We start from the raw sequence: 17475 nt of genomic DNA, 5'->3' as shown, positions 1-17475 counted from the left end.
TCATTCAGAGGCTTTCGTTTTGCAGGAAAGGAGGGAAGAAAGATTGAAAGACAGGCAGGAAGGAAGTTTAACTATTCATTGTTTTCTCAATGTTTTCATGATTGCTATGACCAATAATTGTATGTGGTGATAGCCTGGATATTGCATGAGCCTGGTGGTTGGGTCCTACACACAGCAGGTATAATAATCAATATAACTTGTTTTGACTCGTTGATACATAAAGCCATTAAGCTTCCACAAACTCCAAAAAATTCATGAGAAAGCAGAAGACTGAAGCAAGTTTAACTTACAGAAGTATGAGTTGAAAATTCACTAAAATATCAGTTCAGGTACTTCCATGAAGCAGATATTAAACCCAAATGGTTCCAAGTTTTTTAATAATGAAATTAACCTTTCAACAAATTTTCTCTGAAAGTACGTATTTCATCAACAGATTTGAAAAATAACAATTATTATTTTTATAAAAGACAAATTTAACTAAGGGAGTTTTCATTCTAATATTTCACAAACATATTGTTACTTAAATTATCATATCCAAAAACTAGTTGCCTTAGATACTATGGTATCTAAGGTGTTTAAATGTGTTTCACTCATTTAGAGAACTGACTTCTATGCTCTTTGAAATTTTTTAAGAGAAAAGTTGAGTATTACAGCAGTAAAAGAACTGACAGACCAAAGTCATTATTGCTTTCAAAAAGGTTACAAAAGTGCAGCTGATTATGAAAATAAGAAAATATTATATCAGAAAAACAACAAAGACTAGATACTGTTAATTGCTTCTTTGAAACTGGCAAAAAGAATCTAAAAAATGAATGAATTGGGGATATGTTTTTAAAAATCAGTAAATCCATCACTTTATTTTTACTGTGAATATGTGTACTTATTGTATAATGAAGGTTTGACTTTTTACATAATTATATATGATGACAACAAAATTGCAATAAATAGAGAAAATAAACATACCCTTTGAGTGAGACATATTGTTATGTACTACATGAAGGATAAGTAAATTGAAGAATATTCAACCATTCCTTCTAGGTGAGGAGGTGTCACTGCATTAGTGCCATAAAATAGATAATGTTATTTCCCATGTTAAAATAAGGATATTTTTATGTTATACTTTTAAAATAACTTGGCAGTTAGAACATCTTTTAAAGGTAGTTTTTCTAATAGTAATATTTTAAGACTACTAAACTAGGACAATCACAGAATATTATTGGTTTGTTTAATTGATTTTACTCCTTCCCAAAAATAATTTGGAACAACATATAAACTATGGTTTAAAAAGGTTTATAAGGCTGGGCGCGGTGGCTCACGCTTGTAATCCCAGCACTTTGGGAGGCCGAGGCGGGCGGATCACGAGGTCAGGAGATCGAGACCACGGTGAAACCCTGTCTCTACTAAAAATACAAAAAAAAATTAGCTGGGCACGGTGGCGGGCTCCTGTAGTCCCAGCTACTCAGGAGGCTGAGGCAGGGGAATGGGGTGAACCCCGGAGGCAGAGCTTGCAGTGAGCCGAGGTCGAGATCAGGCCACTGCACTCCAGCCTAGGCTACAGAGCGAGACTCTGTCCCAGAAAAAAAAAAAAAAAAAAAAAGGTTTATAAATTGCAATATTATTTCAGAACCATAGAAATAAAATGTAAGTGTGTAAATATTACTGAGTTCTTATAACCTGAAAGAAAGAAACTTAGCAACAGATTCTTCAGGAAAGACAAGTTTTTTACCGGTAACCAAATTCTAAAGGAATGGCTCATGTGAGGATTTATACAAAGTACATTAAATAATGTAATAGACGGCGTCAGAGTAAATGAAGGAGCAAATTTCTGCCTCTTTCTTGTTGCCACCTCCATAAAAACTGAGAACATCCCATTATGCTGAAGCTCAGGGAGGGGAGCTACAAAGGGCAAAGCTAATAACCAGGAACATTGCTTTTCAGCCATCGAATCTGACTCAAGGACACCACTGAAAGCACACTGAGGATGAGATGTCAATTACTGTCCCAAGGTGACTTTTTCTAATAGATGCTTCTTTCAAAGGGGCATTTTAAAAGGTCTGAAATAGGGCAATTTGGGTTCACACTCTCAGATGACACTGTAGTAAATTTCTCCATTGGGCTCAAGGGCAGACCTGCATGCTGTAGATACCATAGGAAGCTTAACCAGTACTTTTGCCCTGAGGGTACCCACCCCATCCCTGCATAGGACACTAAGCAACGGTGAACCAGCAGGAAAGCCAGAATTTTCTTTAGGTACTATTGATTTACACTTTAAGAAATTTTACTTTGTACAAGAATAGAAACCCATGCTTGCAAGAACTAGCAATGCAATTTTGGTTCAACAAAATGCTTCATTTTCACAATTTCTTTATATTCAAAAACATGAAGCTTAATAAAAATGTTTATAGTCACAAAATTAATAACCAAATTTGTCCTATATTATTTAGAGGATTATGGTTAGGGTTAAGTTTAGAAAAAAAGAATTAGGGTTTTTTCCAAGGGTAGGATAGAGATCAGGATTACTTTAAAGTCATATTCCAGTTTATTTTTCTTTCTAATTTTATGTCTAAGATTTTTCTCCTGTTATGAATAAGCCATATAATTTCCAATTCTATATTAAGGGGTTCTTAAGCATACAGGAGTTTACAAATTCAGGCAAAAGGAGATTGGAATTTAGATAATTTAGATTTATGACGTTACCTTTTCATTTCATCTTCTGCATCCTTGAGTAGAAATCAAACAACTCAATTGCATAGATTTCACAGGTTGTAAAAGGATGAAGACAGCAAAACAAGACTGAAATTTCCAAGCAGCTAAAGGCTCATATTATAGGCTTAGCTACTGACCAATCAAAGACCATCAAAGGAGGTTAACAGCACCTTCTAAAAACTAGGGATGAGTCAGTGAAGACGTGGCAGCAGCTGCAGTGCCACTGAACAAGATTTTCTTCTGTAATAAGGCTCAGTTTTGTCTTATCTGATGCTCCTCAACTGCATTCAACTGCATTTACTTACTTCAGCAAAATCTTCCAAATATTCAGAAACTCTTTTCTTCTGTCTTTCAAGTAAGTAAATAAACGGGAGTCAAAATAAGCTGGATGAAGCTACTATGGGTTGCCTGACATTTTTACCAAGGCAAGTAACTGCTAAGCTGAACATTCATGACCATATGACTTAATCAGAAACTAACTTTATTCTTTATCCCACTGCTCTTTAAACTCTCTCTGTGCGCCAGCTCTCTCCCTGCCACTGCATGAATTCTCTGATAAAGTCCATAACTTCTTCAATCACTATTCAATACTCAAAAACCTCTATTTACCTTCAATCGTAAGAATAGTAATAAATACATACAACTTGGTCCAATGTTTTTCAAAATTTTACCTAATGTAAAATTCACCTCGCCTCTACTAGGTTAGACAAGCTCAGAAGGTTGTAATGGGGTACATTTTAGCTTCTTTTTCTGTTTCCCCACCTCACTGCCTCTTCTCCCCGCTGATTTTCTAGCTCTGACATGGGTCCCTCCAGGCGTGGAGAAGATTAAGGAAGAAAAGTCAAGGTCGGCACCAGTACAATCTGGAGCTGGTTTTTCCTGGTATTTGCAGATGTCTCCAGCCACCTCTCGCTGGGAGGGATGACCAAAACCGACTCCTTTCCTTGGATGGCTTGTGTGGGTGCTTCAGTCTCGCCGGAGAACAACCAAGGAGACTTATCTAGACAGCAGCAACAGATTTTTCTCAGATAGGCTGCTCATGTGCGGTCCTTCCAGCGGTACTGCGGGGACCTCTTCCACAGAATTTGAACGGCCCCAGAACAGCTCTCGCGTTTGGGGCTCACCTCTGGCCCACAAGGAACACTCCAATGCATGCTCGCCCCCACCACTGGCACCCAATTCATCTGCCTTAGAAGGATCAGAGCCAAGGCCTCCTGCCTTTAGTCCTCAGATGTATACCTAGCTTCTCTGATTTCCCTAAAAGCTGATTTATTCCCCATCTCAGTGCTTCAGGAAGCCTGGTTGGTGCTCTTTCTCTGATCCTCCAGCGCCCTCTACTGGGCCTTCACTTACCCAACATCTTCACAATCAGGTAAGACGCCTTCTTTCAGAGAGCACTCATACACAGTGGCTGTTTTCCTGACCCAACCCTCGCTGGTACATTCTTATGTAGGTGGCGCTACAGGAATAAATCTGTTAGATCCTGTAACTTGTCCCTGAGGCTAACTGGAAAAGAAGTGAGGTTCCACAAAGAAGGAGAAAACAGACACTGAGGTCTGCTTGAGGGGTGAGGGTGGGAAGAGGGAGAGGAACAGAAAAGACAGTATTAGGTACTGAGCTTAATATCTGGGTGATGTAATAATCTGTACAACAAACTCCCATGACATAATTTTAACCATGTAACAAACCTTCACATGTGCCCCCAAACCTGAAATAATTTTTTTCAAGTGAGGTTCCCTATAATGTGTCCCTTAACTGTCCAAAAATAAAGCTCAATGGGCATCTAAGCTGTCAGCCATGGCATCAATAGTAAGGGACAGTTCCAGTGGCATCTCCTCTGACATATTTGAAGTATATAATTGGAATGCCATGTGCTAGCTCCATTATCTCTTCTGGTCAAGGGGAAATATCCTCGATGTATTTTGCAGAGTTCAGTAAATCTATCAGGATAGGGGTCTTCCTGGGAAGTAGCTCCAGTTACCTCTACAAAGACTAACTGAAACCCTTCCAAAAGCAGTTGGTTTTCACTGGAAGATCTCCGTCAGCGTGCCTGACGACTTGGTGCATCCTACTAATCCAAGATATAAACTTGTGCATGATGGGTAAATGTATCCAATAATACAAATTTATCTTCTAGATACCAACTATTGGATTCTAATTCTTTCCACCAACTCCAGAGCTCTCAGGATAAGCTGGCCATTTCACTAGACTTAGGAGGCACACAGCTCACATTTGAAATGGCATCTTCTGCCATTTGGGGCCAAAAGGAGTGTTATTATCCAACACCAAGGCAAAGGAGATTAAATATTTCATGCAACATGCTGTGAGGGCCACGTGCATCACCACCATCTGCAGTGCTTAATGAATATTAAGCACTCTATGCCCACCTCAAACAGACAGAACGAGAATTTCTCTTGGATGCAGGAAACTACGTATTGAAGAAACACTCCAGGTAATCCTCTTGCACAACCAAATTTCAGAATCCTGAGGTAGATAATCAGAGAAGTCAACACCAGAGGAATTACACTGTTTAACCTCATTTTTCTTTAAACCTTTATTCCTGACTTCTTTGCCAGATGGCCTCACGCTCTCCCTTTTTACATTCAAGGCTGACCTTAACAATGAAAAGCAAAGGTACTGATGACAGAACCATGAGAAAGAAGAGCTAGAAAAGATTTACAAAGAAGGATGAGAGACATAATATTCCCACTTACAACATGGAGCATTAAAGGATGCCATTTACAGGTGTTGAAACAATACAAAAGTAAGCGTATCATTTATAGCTACCAAGGTCATCGTAAAGATCTAAAGTAACAAAAGTGCATTTGGCAAGGGCAGCAATAGTCTTAAGCAAGCTAAATCTATAGCACAATTTTTTAACCACAGATATGTATTATTTTCTAAAAGTGTTTATATATCCTTTTCAAAATAAATTTTACTACCCATACTGATAGACAATAAATTCTAATATTTTGTGTGGCCTGATAGTGATTCTTCCTCCCTGAAGGTCTAAGGGGTTGGTTCTGAGCCAATCAGAAACCTCCTCTGAACATTCTGGGAGATTATTTTCCCATTAGGTCTAGAATGCTTTGACATGTCTGCAGCATGCTTCTGCAGTCAAAAATGGAAGGGATGAGGAAAATTAAATTTTTTTGAGAAAGTAGCTGAAGAGGAACTCTGTTCCCACAGAGCCATGACACTACCCATGTAAGACCATTAAACATCCCTCTGCTACCAGCGGCCCAGAACATAACAGTTAAATCATTTCATGCCCAATATAGCAGGAGTTGTATGTCCCTGGAGCTAGCACTGATAAGGTCGAAGTCAAGACCTGGCCATTGATCATCACCTTTTATGTCCACTGGATTCTTTCCAGTGTTGCCAATGATACATATGTCATAGGAGCTCTATCCCTGAGAAGCCGTGTGTGAAAGAACGACAATTCCTTTAATTTTCATGTCAAATGGAAAGAATGTAGAAGAGGAAACATTCATTGCATCATGATAGTATGCTCAGTATTTTAGTATTTTAAATTACTTCATTTGATTCTCACCCTTGAAGTGGATATTATTAATTACAACCAATTTAATCTTTTGGGGAGACTAATCTTCAGCAAAGTTAAGTATTTTGACCAAGATCCATTTAGAATGCAGTGAATTCGGTCTTAAGTTGCCTAAAAATCTATTCAGAGCTGGTGGCTACTGGTAGATATGCTGTGGGACTCTTCCACACCACTGAATTTTTTCAAGGATTAGGTGGTATATAATGAATGTTAAGGCCCCTAGCATAGTGCTTGGACACAGTCAAAATTCAGCAAATGTTAGCTTGTTTCTTTAAAATGAAGGCCTCCAGCCAGTCTTGTGGTAATAAACAAGAAGTAATGATCTATTTATATCTCCAACTTCAACTTCAGACTCCTTGAGGATGCTGATGTATCCATCATGGTATCCATAAAGCTGAGAATAGTACATGTACCAGATGACCTGCTGAGTATTAAATGGTTAAGCAACAAGACTGGGAAAAAAAAAAATGGAATTAAAGATTCAGTTCCAGTTCCTCATTCAAAAGGAAAGAAAAAAGGACTGGAAAGTCTAGAAAACAGCAAAAGCAACCCAGTTAGATATCTTGACATAACCAGCTGATGTCCTAATGCTAACACTGCCTGGCCAAAGTGCTGCGTCAAAATGAAAATCACTGCTTTCCTCTTTCTTTAACCAAGTGTACTAGATTGTTTGCTTTACTACAAAGGAATACCAGAGGCTGAGTAATTTACAAAGAAAAGAAGCTTATTTAAAGCTCACTGTTCTGTAGGCTTACAAGAAGAATGGAGCCAGCATCTGCCTCTGGTGGGACCTCAGGAAGCTTTTGCTCGTAGCAGAAGGCAACGGGAGCTGGCATGTCAAAAGGCGAGGGAGGGAGCAAGGAGGACAGAAGATGGCAGACTCTTTCTAACAACCAGTTCTTGGGTGAACTAAGAGTGAAAACTCACTCATCACTGTAGAGGAGCAAGCCATTTATGAGAGATCCACCCCCATAACCCAAACACTTCCCACGAAGCCCTACTCCACATTGAGAATGAAATTTCAACAGGAGATTTGGAGGGGACAAATATCCAAACCATATCACCGAATTAGTATGCAACAGAAATCCCAGACTCTTTCTCTCCTCCTTTCTCTGGTGCCTGATCACACATAATTTACCTCCCAACCCCTGGTCCTACATAATGCCTCCATCTACTGGCATCATGTCTAAATCCCACACCTAACAGGGTAGTTTGCAGTGTGAATTGTGCAATAGCCAGGGTGCTTGTACATAACTGGTAAATTCCCAAGTCCTTGTAACCATTGGGGGCACTATGATAATAGACATCAATAGTGTTTTCAAATATCAAGGGATATTTGGACTTGTAGTTCTGCATGTTTAAATAAGGATTCTGCCTGAGATATGTCTCTAGCTCCATGTTTAGCTCCATAGCCTTCATCAAGGACTCTAGTAGGTCACTATAAAAGCCCAATAAACTTACCGATCTGTCTACTCTGTAGCTCTGGTTAATTTGCAATTCATATGCACAAATCTACATCTTCTTCACACACATTCTGTGGCCCACATACATGAGTGCATACACACAACTACAAATGAGTGTGGTCGGTCAGGGAGGGAGGCAAGAAATATCAAAACATATGAAATCTAAGATTACTAGCAAAAAATCAGTAACTGTGAATACAGCGTTCACACTCTAGTGAAGATTGCTTCTGTCCCTCGGTCTTTAATCAGATAAGAAATTCTTCACTTCAGTTTTCTACAAGTTTCAGTCAGCTGTTTCTGATGCATTTTTTACACCGAAAATTAATCCAAAGTCTCTGCTATGGATCAACAAATTCCATTATAGCCAGCAGCATCTGGTTATTGATTTATTATGTATTCTCACTTGTCATAATATACCTTAGGTTCTTTCTAAAAACCTCATGAGCTCTACCTTTGTCTCATATGGCTAAGTAGTAGAATTGAATCCACTGTGGTCATAGCAGAATCCAGGTGCAGCTTTCCTTGTCATTTTCAAAAAGCTTAGGTATTCCTTCCAGATTTCAACTTTCTTGTGAACTTGGATGTCTGTTTTGCCTGGTTTGCTCTTCAGCAAGTTATCATTTCTTGTGCTTTAATGCAAACCCTGCAAAATGCCAACTTAGCTGGACTTTTTAACTGACTACATTTGAACAGAGTCTATTTTACTACTGAGTCAACTGGCTCAATTTGTCTTCATGACAGCAAGTTAAATAAGAGCTGTATTTTATTTAGAAAGAAACAGGTCTTTTAATAAAAAATGAGTAATGTTAAATTTTAAAAGGATTGTGGGAAACAGGTCCATTGTTTCTGTGAATTATAAACAATGGGCACTTCACTCTTGATATCAGAGAATAAGTATTTGAAGAACACCCATGCTACTCTCCAAGGTGGGTTGTACAACTGAAGTTGTAGATCTATTGGACCATATCATCTGCTCCCTCATAGGACAAGGTTTCTTTAAGTAACATGTCTGATTGGTTAGAACTATCAGGATATTCATGCTCAAATCGATTCTATAACTTTCCTTGAAATGACAATACAGACATCATAATATCATTTTCCCTTAATTTTCATATGACATATATTATAAAGCCCATTCAGTTTTTATAACAAAATGATACTGACTGGGCGGCTTAAACAATAAGCACTTATTTGTCACAGTTCTGAAAGCTTAGAAGTCCAAAATGAAGGCGCCAGCAGATTTGGTACCCGGGTGGGACCACTTTCTGAATCACAGATGACCATCTTCTCACTGTGTCCTCACAGGATGGAAGAAGCGAGGGTGCCCTTTGGGATCTTTCTGATAAGGGCACTAATCCCATCATGAGGGTTTGCCCTCATAACCTAATCACCTCCCAGCAGCCCCACCTTCTAATACCATCACATGGGGGTTAGGATTTCAACCAATGGACTTAGAACACAAACGTTCAGTACATACCACATATTTACAAATCATCTCACAAATGATCTGATCTAAATATCTGCTTAACCTCCATTCTTGACCCCCCACTTAATTATTTTCTTGTGACATAGAATATAATTTTCTCATTATCAAATAATTTTAAAAAAATTACTTGCCTCCCTATGAGAAGAAACACTTTGATTAAGGAAGAAAAAGAAGACATATGAAGAGAAATTGATCCCTTAGCCACAACCAATCAAAGCTCCACCGTCAGGGGCTGGCAAGACAGACCCATCATGTCTCCGTGTGTTTTGTGTATTTTAATGTGATTTATGTTCATGAGCAAGACAATCCTTCTCCTCAAAATTAGAATGAAAAGGAGGAAGAAGAATAGCTCCGTTTTACAAAACCACTCATTGCCCTGCTTCCTTTCTAGTTGTTCTCTAGAAAGGGAACCTACGGATAGAATTTACAGGGCCCACAAAAGTGAACTGAAAAAGAATAAATCTTTTGTTTTTAATCTCTAGTGAAAATTTAGCATTTCATTAAATTATAAATATAGGAAAGAAGTACTAGTGGCATCTGTCATTTTGTCACAAAAATAGCATAGATATTTTCATACCACAATATGGTTTTCACAGGTATATCAAAATAATATTTATACTCATCCCTAATTTGAAATCATGGTACTTATTAAACCCCTTTAGAAATTGCGTGGAATTTTTCTAACAATGCTTATGCAAGATAGCTTGCCAACTAGTGGGTAATTCTTCCTCTCAGTTATTCAATTAACAGTGATATCATGTATTTTCTTACTGGTGACCCAGACAATGACTTTGTTTTCCAGTGTTTCCCACCCACAATTTTTTCTGGACCAAACTTGGAAAAAGATGAAAAGTCAAATGTTAAACTTTTACAAATCTATACTGTTCAAATTTCAATTCTTAATCCTCTATAGGACTATACAACTTGCTAAACATGAATTGGGCAGAGTCAACAAATGGTTAGCCTTCACACTGACAAATACAAGATAATATTTAACTTGTCCATATTGTAAATGATTTATCTTGTCATTTAAGATATTAACACAAAGTACATATATTACTATATCACAAATTTGTTTAATGTTATGGTAAAAGTTTTTAATCTACTTGATTTCCTTTCTTGTATCTCTGTATTTTATTTTATACATAGAGATATGTGTTATTTCTATTTATTTTATTTTCTGTATTTTAAAATATTATCCTGCAAAGAGACTCACAGGTTTCACCAGACTTTCAGAAGGTATCCATCTGTATCAAGTTCCTATTGCTGCTGTAAAAATTTACCATAAACATAGTGGTTTAAAACCACACAAATTTATCTTACAGATCTGGAGGGGTCAGAAGCCCAAAGTGGGTATCACAAGGCTAAAATCAAGGTATAGGCAGGCTACGCACCTTCTGGAGGTTGTGCGGGAGAATCTGTTTCCTTGTCTCTTCCAGCTTCCAGAGGATGACCACATTTCTTGGTTCATATCTACCAGTCACATCACTCTGATCCCTGTTTCCATCATCATATCTGCCTCTCTCATCCTCCAGCTTCCCTCTTTCACTTAGAAGGAAACTTGTACTTAAACTAGGCCCATCTGGAAAATCCAAGATGCTCTTAATCATGTCTACAAAGTTCCCTTTCCATGTAAGGTAACAGATTTATAAATTCCAGAAATCAGTACATGGACATTTTTCAGAAGCTATTATGTTGCCTGTCACAGTGTCCATAGCGCGCACACGCACACGCACACACACACACAAAAAAAAAACTCAGAACTTCTGTTCAATTTGCTACCACTTTTCTGATATTACAAAATTATCAACAGCATCTTCCATCACTCTTTAATTTTGTTAGAAATCTTATTTAGCTAATAACTACTCTTGAGATTCACAACCATGAATCTCTAGAGAATAGGGTAAATGTAATCACAAAATCTGTGACATAACAAGTCAAAAAATCAATAGAAAATTATCACATACACAAGTCTAAGAAGTTGAGAAGTCTAAAATGTGTACTAAATTGGTACAACGTATTGAATAAAACAAAATGATTTCAAGGAAAGCATCCTTCTTACATCCCTTGGAGGAAACCGTCTAAGAGCCTCAGGGAACAAATCAAGAAGTCTTTTTTTTCCACCAATAAGAAAATACCTAAACAATCTGTCCTGAAATAAAGTTCAAAGCTGATCGATAAAAAGCGGGTCTAGAAGTTACGTTGTATTCCCATTTCTCTCCATTTGCCATGCTATGTTGGAAGATTTATGGGATGGTCATCTCACACACAGATTCTCACTCTCTCTCCTTTGCCAAATAAATTTTGATACATTTAGGTTACATTCTTAGATGTTTAGGAGCCTAAAACAAAATGTGCAACTACAGTATCAAAGGCTTATAACTGTCTGATCAACTTAAGCTGTTTCTCAGTTTCTTATCACACACCTACTCTCTTCTACCTACCTAAGGGGAAAAAAATAATAGGATGTCATTGAACATCTGAAAGCCTGCCTGAGTTGATGGCATCAAACAATGCTTTCTGTTTCTTTAACACTGAACTGATGGTCTCTGTTGTCTGATTCTACAATGTGTTTAAAACTGTAAGAAGCCTCACATCCTATTGAAGATTAGTGGTGATTACCTTCAAATAATTAACATTAACATAAATAATGATAACCATGTAATTTGTTGACATAATTTTTAAATTCTAAAATATTATATTTATGTGAAGTTGTTTATAATTTTGCATTTTAATAATTATAGTAAAAATTTTGCTGTTATGTATGTATGCACATATACATACATATATATATACACACACACACAGATGTATAATATATACATGCCCTATCAAAAAGTCACAGCTAAAAGGAGAGAATGAACTGGCAGAAATGCCTCTGCTTCCCGATATATATGGTGATAATGCTATGGTTGAGGCAGGCAAAGTTTTCAGATAATTTTCACCTTGCTGCACTTTTATTACAAAGCTGCTGCAGAATTCATTTTGCTCTGGAATAAAAATCACATTACTATTCTCAAAATAATTTAGTAGAAAAAAAAACTCCAGATATTCTTAAACACTTTTGTAGAATCATAGTTTTTTAATCAAATGTGAAGCTTTCTAGAATCCAATGGACTTTAATAACCTGTTTTTGTCTGTTCCCTCATTTACATACAAATTCTTTTCTCCTACTTAAATGCCATCGAGTTATCTTAAATTAGCGGAGAGGTGAGGAAATAGGACAAAGTGGAGTATTCTAGGAGATAGAATAATTACTGCTTTTGCAATTCAGTAGAGATAATTGTCTTTGGTGCCGTGCTATTTAAGAAGCAAGCTTGGAAGGGGCACTCCATCTACCTGTCTGTACACGTGAATGCTATCACCATCTCAGGCACTTCATTGGCAATTCCATCCTGATAGCTTTCCACAGTTGACACCATATCATGATTATTACTTTGGATCCTCTTGCTCTACTAGTTAAATATGTGACATTATTTAAGTGTGTTGATTTATTTGTTTGTATCATTCCTTACTGGGAGAAAATTTAAAGGACATTCGAGGAGGTAGTATGGTTTGATGTGAGTCAATTCACATGAAACCTGAGTCCTGGTCTCATGTGAATGACAAACGATACTATCCAGTTGTGGGACTTAAGTGAATCATTACCTCACAGCCTCAATGACCTCTTTAGGTCCCTGCCATCCCCCATCTCCTACCCCACACCATGCTCCAGGATTCTTGGAAACCATGATATTTATATGTTATTGTTGATTCTAATTATCAGGCACATTGTTTCTCAAATATTTTAATAAATCTTAAAAGTTAAAGAAGCTGAGAGATTATCAAGGAGACAATGCTTTTGTTTAAGGTGCACTAAAAATGTAGAGAAAGATGGGAAATGCAATTATATAAACAGCTGGTCCCCAGATTTCCTCATTGGAGGTAAATGTGCCAGGAGACATTGTTTCAGGTGAAACTGAGCTATGGTAGATAAGAAAATAAATTTGCCAGACATTGCAGGGAGAGAGAGGATTGGGTAGAAAGTGGGAAAAAAAAAAAAAAAAAAATGATGTGTAGAGTTCGAAAAGAGTCAAAGAGCAATAACTCCAGTGTGAGCACTCCGCAAGGCATGTGTAGCTGACCCGTGAACAGCACAGCTCTGAACTGCATGAGTCAACTTATGCCTGGATTTTTTTCAAAAAAAAAGTTACACCGAGTGTGCCTGCCTCTCCCGCCTCCCCTTCCATGTCCTCCACCTCTTCTGCCTCTACTACCCCTGAGAAAGCAAGACCAGCCCCTTCTCCTCCATACTCAACATAAAAACAATAAGGACGAAGACCTTTCCAATGATCCCCTTCCATTTAATGAATAGTTAATATATTTTCTCTTCCTTATGATTTTCTTAATAATGTTTTCTTCTGTCTATTGTAAGATTACAGTATATAATGCATATCACATACAAAATATGAGTTAATTGACTATGTTTTCAGTAAAGCTTCTGTGAAATTCATTCTTAGTTCACAGGCCATACAAAGACAGGCAATAGGCCAGATTTGGCCTGCAGGTAATGGTCATAATTTGCCAACCCCTGCTCTAGAGCAGAGTGAAAGGCAGAATAAACAAAGCAGCATTTATCTCAGTGATGAGAAAGTGGCCCCAGACATTCAGCAACTGGAGGGAGAATTCTGGACTGTCACTAGCTGGGGAAGCAAGGTTTCATCGAATTTAATCAGATCCCTGGGAAGTAGCTAGGCACCAAAAGACACTTCGATTCTAGGTAGAAGTCTGCAAATAACTCAGAATAATTTTGGCAAGTGTGAGCCAAGAAAAACAATAGAGAAATGGAATTAGTATAAGGACACAAGGGTGTCTCACTGAACACAAGTATAAGACAGTATGGAATAAATCTCTACATTTGCAGAAGAAATTCTAAGTGCTTAAGAGTTAAGATGACAAAAGCCTCGAAGGATGAGTCAAATTTGAAATGTCATAAGGAAAAGGACTCCAGAAAACAGCAACTGTGTGAGTGAGGGTTCAAAGGCAAGGACAGGCTAGATGTGCTGTGGATTGCCAAGCAGAAACTAGGCTATGAGAAAAGAAAGAAAGTGGTGACCACTTGCGGTCCCTGGAGACCCAGGGCTCTCAACCCCCATGTAGGAGCAGAAGGCAGGCATGTCCCTCCCTGAGCCCCCAGCTGCTCTCAGAGAATGCTGAGACACAGAACCCAGCCTGAGCCAATAGCCCAGGGAAAGACTGGAGGTCTTGTGCACCAAAGTCATGAAACTCCAGCAGAAGATGCCCAGGAGTCATGAAACTCCAGCAGAAGATGCCCAGGAGTCATGAAACTCCAGCAGAAGGAGATGCCCAGGAGTCATGAAACTCCAGCAGAAGGAGATGCCCAGGAGAAGACAGGCCTGTGTCAAAAAGCTATTGTTGGCAACAAAATGGGAAAGCATTGAAATACATGGTATTGGCTGAAATGACTGACTTCCAGCAGGAAGTCAGTGCTTTTTTCTCCCCCTACTGCTCACCTCCTCTACCTCCAAGGAAGAAGAGAAGTCTCACTAGTAGTCAAAGTGAACAAAAGCAGGGGGGCTTTAAAGACAGAATTTGGGCATTATAAAAGGTGACGGATCACCTTACAATAAAAAGCAAATAGGACGCTCTGAGTGAGTAGTCTTGTGTCCTCTTTGACCCCTCCATACAGCTTTGAATGGCCTCTGTGTGGCCGGTGCAGGGACAGAAGTCAGGGCTGCTTTTTGCAGGGGAGGAGCCCGTGGCTGGCGATACCTAACAGGACTTTTCATGAGTTTATCTTTCCATATCCTTTTTCACCTACAGAGTGATATGGCCATGTAGCGTCAGGCGTAGGGGCCCTCTCCCCATCAGTAGTTGAGACCTCAATGAGAAGGCAAGAGGGGCCCTCCCAGCTCATGCAAGGTTCACTCGCCAGGGCACGAGAGGTATTCCTCCAAAGCCCTGCCTTTTCATGAGGAACAGTCCTTAGCCAGAGTGTCCTCTCAGCACTTCCTCTCCTTTAGGGCCCTATGGGGAGTGGCTGAGCTATAATCTAATGATTGATTGAGAATCCAGGCATTCAGAAACGAAATTCAATCAGTTTTCATGAGAAATATATCGAGTCCATGCTGGAGGTCAGAGTAGCATTCTGAGACCTGAGCCAGGCAGACAGTGTGGACGGGGGCGAGACACAGTCACAAGCTCAGCAGCAGCCCAGAGACACAGCAGTCACAGATGGTACAGGAGGAGCACTAGTCTGAACTAGGCGGAAACAGAGTTTTTGCTCTTCAAAAGAGGATATTTCCAGCCAGCATGGTGGCTCAAGCCTGTAATCCCAGTGCTGTGGGAGGCCAAGGCAGGAGGCCTGCTTGAGCCCAGGAGTGAGCCATGATAAGGCCACTGCAGTCAGGCCTCAGCAAGAGAGCTGTGTCTAAATAAAAGGGGGCGGGGGAAGGGAGTGGATACTTCCCTTTTAAAAGATCTAACAGATAATCTCGCTGCTATACCCTAAGGCCTGGAGAAGAAGGAAAACATTTCCTTTTTGGTACTCAGAAAACAGTCCAAATCTGTTTCCATGAGGCGCCTTAGGGAGAGGCCTCTCTAGATACCTCCAAGAACGAAACAGCATCTGTCTTGGCACCACTTAGCATAAAAATAACCAGGACTATCAATTCTTCTTCCCTAGATCATAAACTTATCATTAGTTGAAGAGAGGGAGCAGTTTTTGCCCACCTGGGATTATATAATGAGACATAGTCTAGGAGGTTTTATACTTTTCTCACAGGCAGCCATGGGGATGAAGAGAAATGACAGAGACCCACCAAGGACAGCGTTCTGCTGGCATCTGCCATCCCAGTGCTCTGAAATGTTTAGAATGCAAACTGGGCTTCACTGAACATGGCTCCCACGAGCACGGCACCTTCCCTACTTATGCAGAGGTGTATTCTGAGGTGGTCATAGATAGACGAGAATGTGACAGCCGTGGCTAATATTTTGGAAAGAAAAATACTGACATAGGGCTTATGCTCAATGAGGGAAACTGTCAGTTTTCAGGCTTCCCTACTATGTTATGTGACATTTGACTTGGAATAGAAAAGAAAATGCAAAAGGAGAAGTCACTGAGAGTCTTCTCAATATTTGATTTGCCCACCAGAAACAAAAAAGAGTAATCAACAGGCATTCCCACTTTTCTCTGCCAGTTCAGACACGCCACATGCTTTTCACAGACTGAGAAGATAGCACATGAGTTTAACAATGGCGTCCTTCTGAACAGCTCTGAAAGTCATTGGTTCAAAAGCTATATTAAGGAATTATGATGTTTCCTGAAACCAGTTTAATGTAGTTTTTGTCTCTGAAAATATCTTGTAGACAATCACTATTCAATGACCACTCATTTCCTCATCCATATTCAGCATGTATAAATTACATAAATTTCCCTGTTGGATGTAAACTTCCTAACACATACATACACATGAACACACACACACAAAGATCTAGTTCCTTTCTTCAAGGAGCTTACAAGTGGCTGACAATCAGAGTCATATAAAATCGGTTATCATTTCCAAAGTTATTGTTCAGTCAAATCCCTTAAAAGCTCATTTTAGACATAAAAACTCTTTTTCAGAAAAAAAGGAACATTGGCAATTTCTAAAACACAAAGAGATAATATACAAATAACATAAGGTAGCCAAAACACAGCACAAGTTATTAAACCTTTGCTATACCTGTCTCATTACCACCACCAAAAACCTTCAGACTGGTCAATTTGGGCTACAATGTGATTAGACTGAAAATCATGATAAAGTCAAACTTTTCTCCCAAATCACTTTATTAAAAAAAAAAATCATAATTCCAAGAACATGTTTTTACTCACTAACAAAGAACTAGTTTAATTTGTAATTTAACATTGTTATTTTCACAACATTCTCTGTTTTAGAAAGGCTACCTGTTTTGTTGAAACCAACCTTATTCCTAATATTGCATAACTGAATATTTATTTTTAATTTTAATATATTGCTATAGCAGTCAATGAAACAGTAAAATTAACTTTAGTTCAAGACCTGTGATAAAGTCTGAACATCTTGCAGAAGTTGTTAATCATAGTATGAAAAAAAAAAAACTAGCATTAGCAAGATTGAAAATAAGAGATCAAGAATGCTTAGCCATTGTGTTGAAAATAGTATCCAGTCTCCTCTAAGTCTGCAAATGTATCTCCTAAATTAGAAAGAAAATCATAATAATACAACTATTTAAGGTTA

General features: G+C 38.6%; 2 long non-coding RNA genes across 2 annotated transcripts in view; one reads left to right on the top strand and one right to left on the bottom strand.

Moving 5' to 3' along the window:
* The window catches only part of LOC102122164 (uncharacterized), a 139858-nt gene that overhangs the window by 106199 nt on the left and 16184 nt on the right, over positions 1 to 17475 (bottom strand). The gene's annotated exons all lie outside the window — the stretch shown is intronic.
* Positions 2895 to 7740, top strand: LOC141410356 (uncharacterized). Its single transcript, XR_012435215.1, has 2 exons — positions 2895 to 3061; positions 3501 to 7740. It is a non-coding gene; the product is annotated as an uncharacterized lncRNA (long non-coding RNA).

The sequence above is a fragment of the Macaca fascicularis genome, chromosome 5 (genome assembly GCF_037993035.2).
Source record: "Macaca fascicularis isolate 582-1 chromosome 5, T2T-MFA8v1.1".
NCBI classification, from domain to species: Eukaryota; Metazoa; Chordata; class Mammalia; order Primates; family Cercopithecidae; genus Macaca; species Macaca fascicularis.
This window is presented reverse-complemented; position numbering and strand designations above follow the sequence as displayed.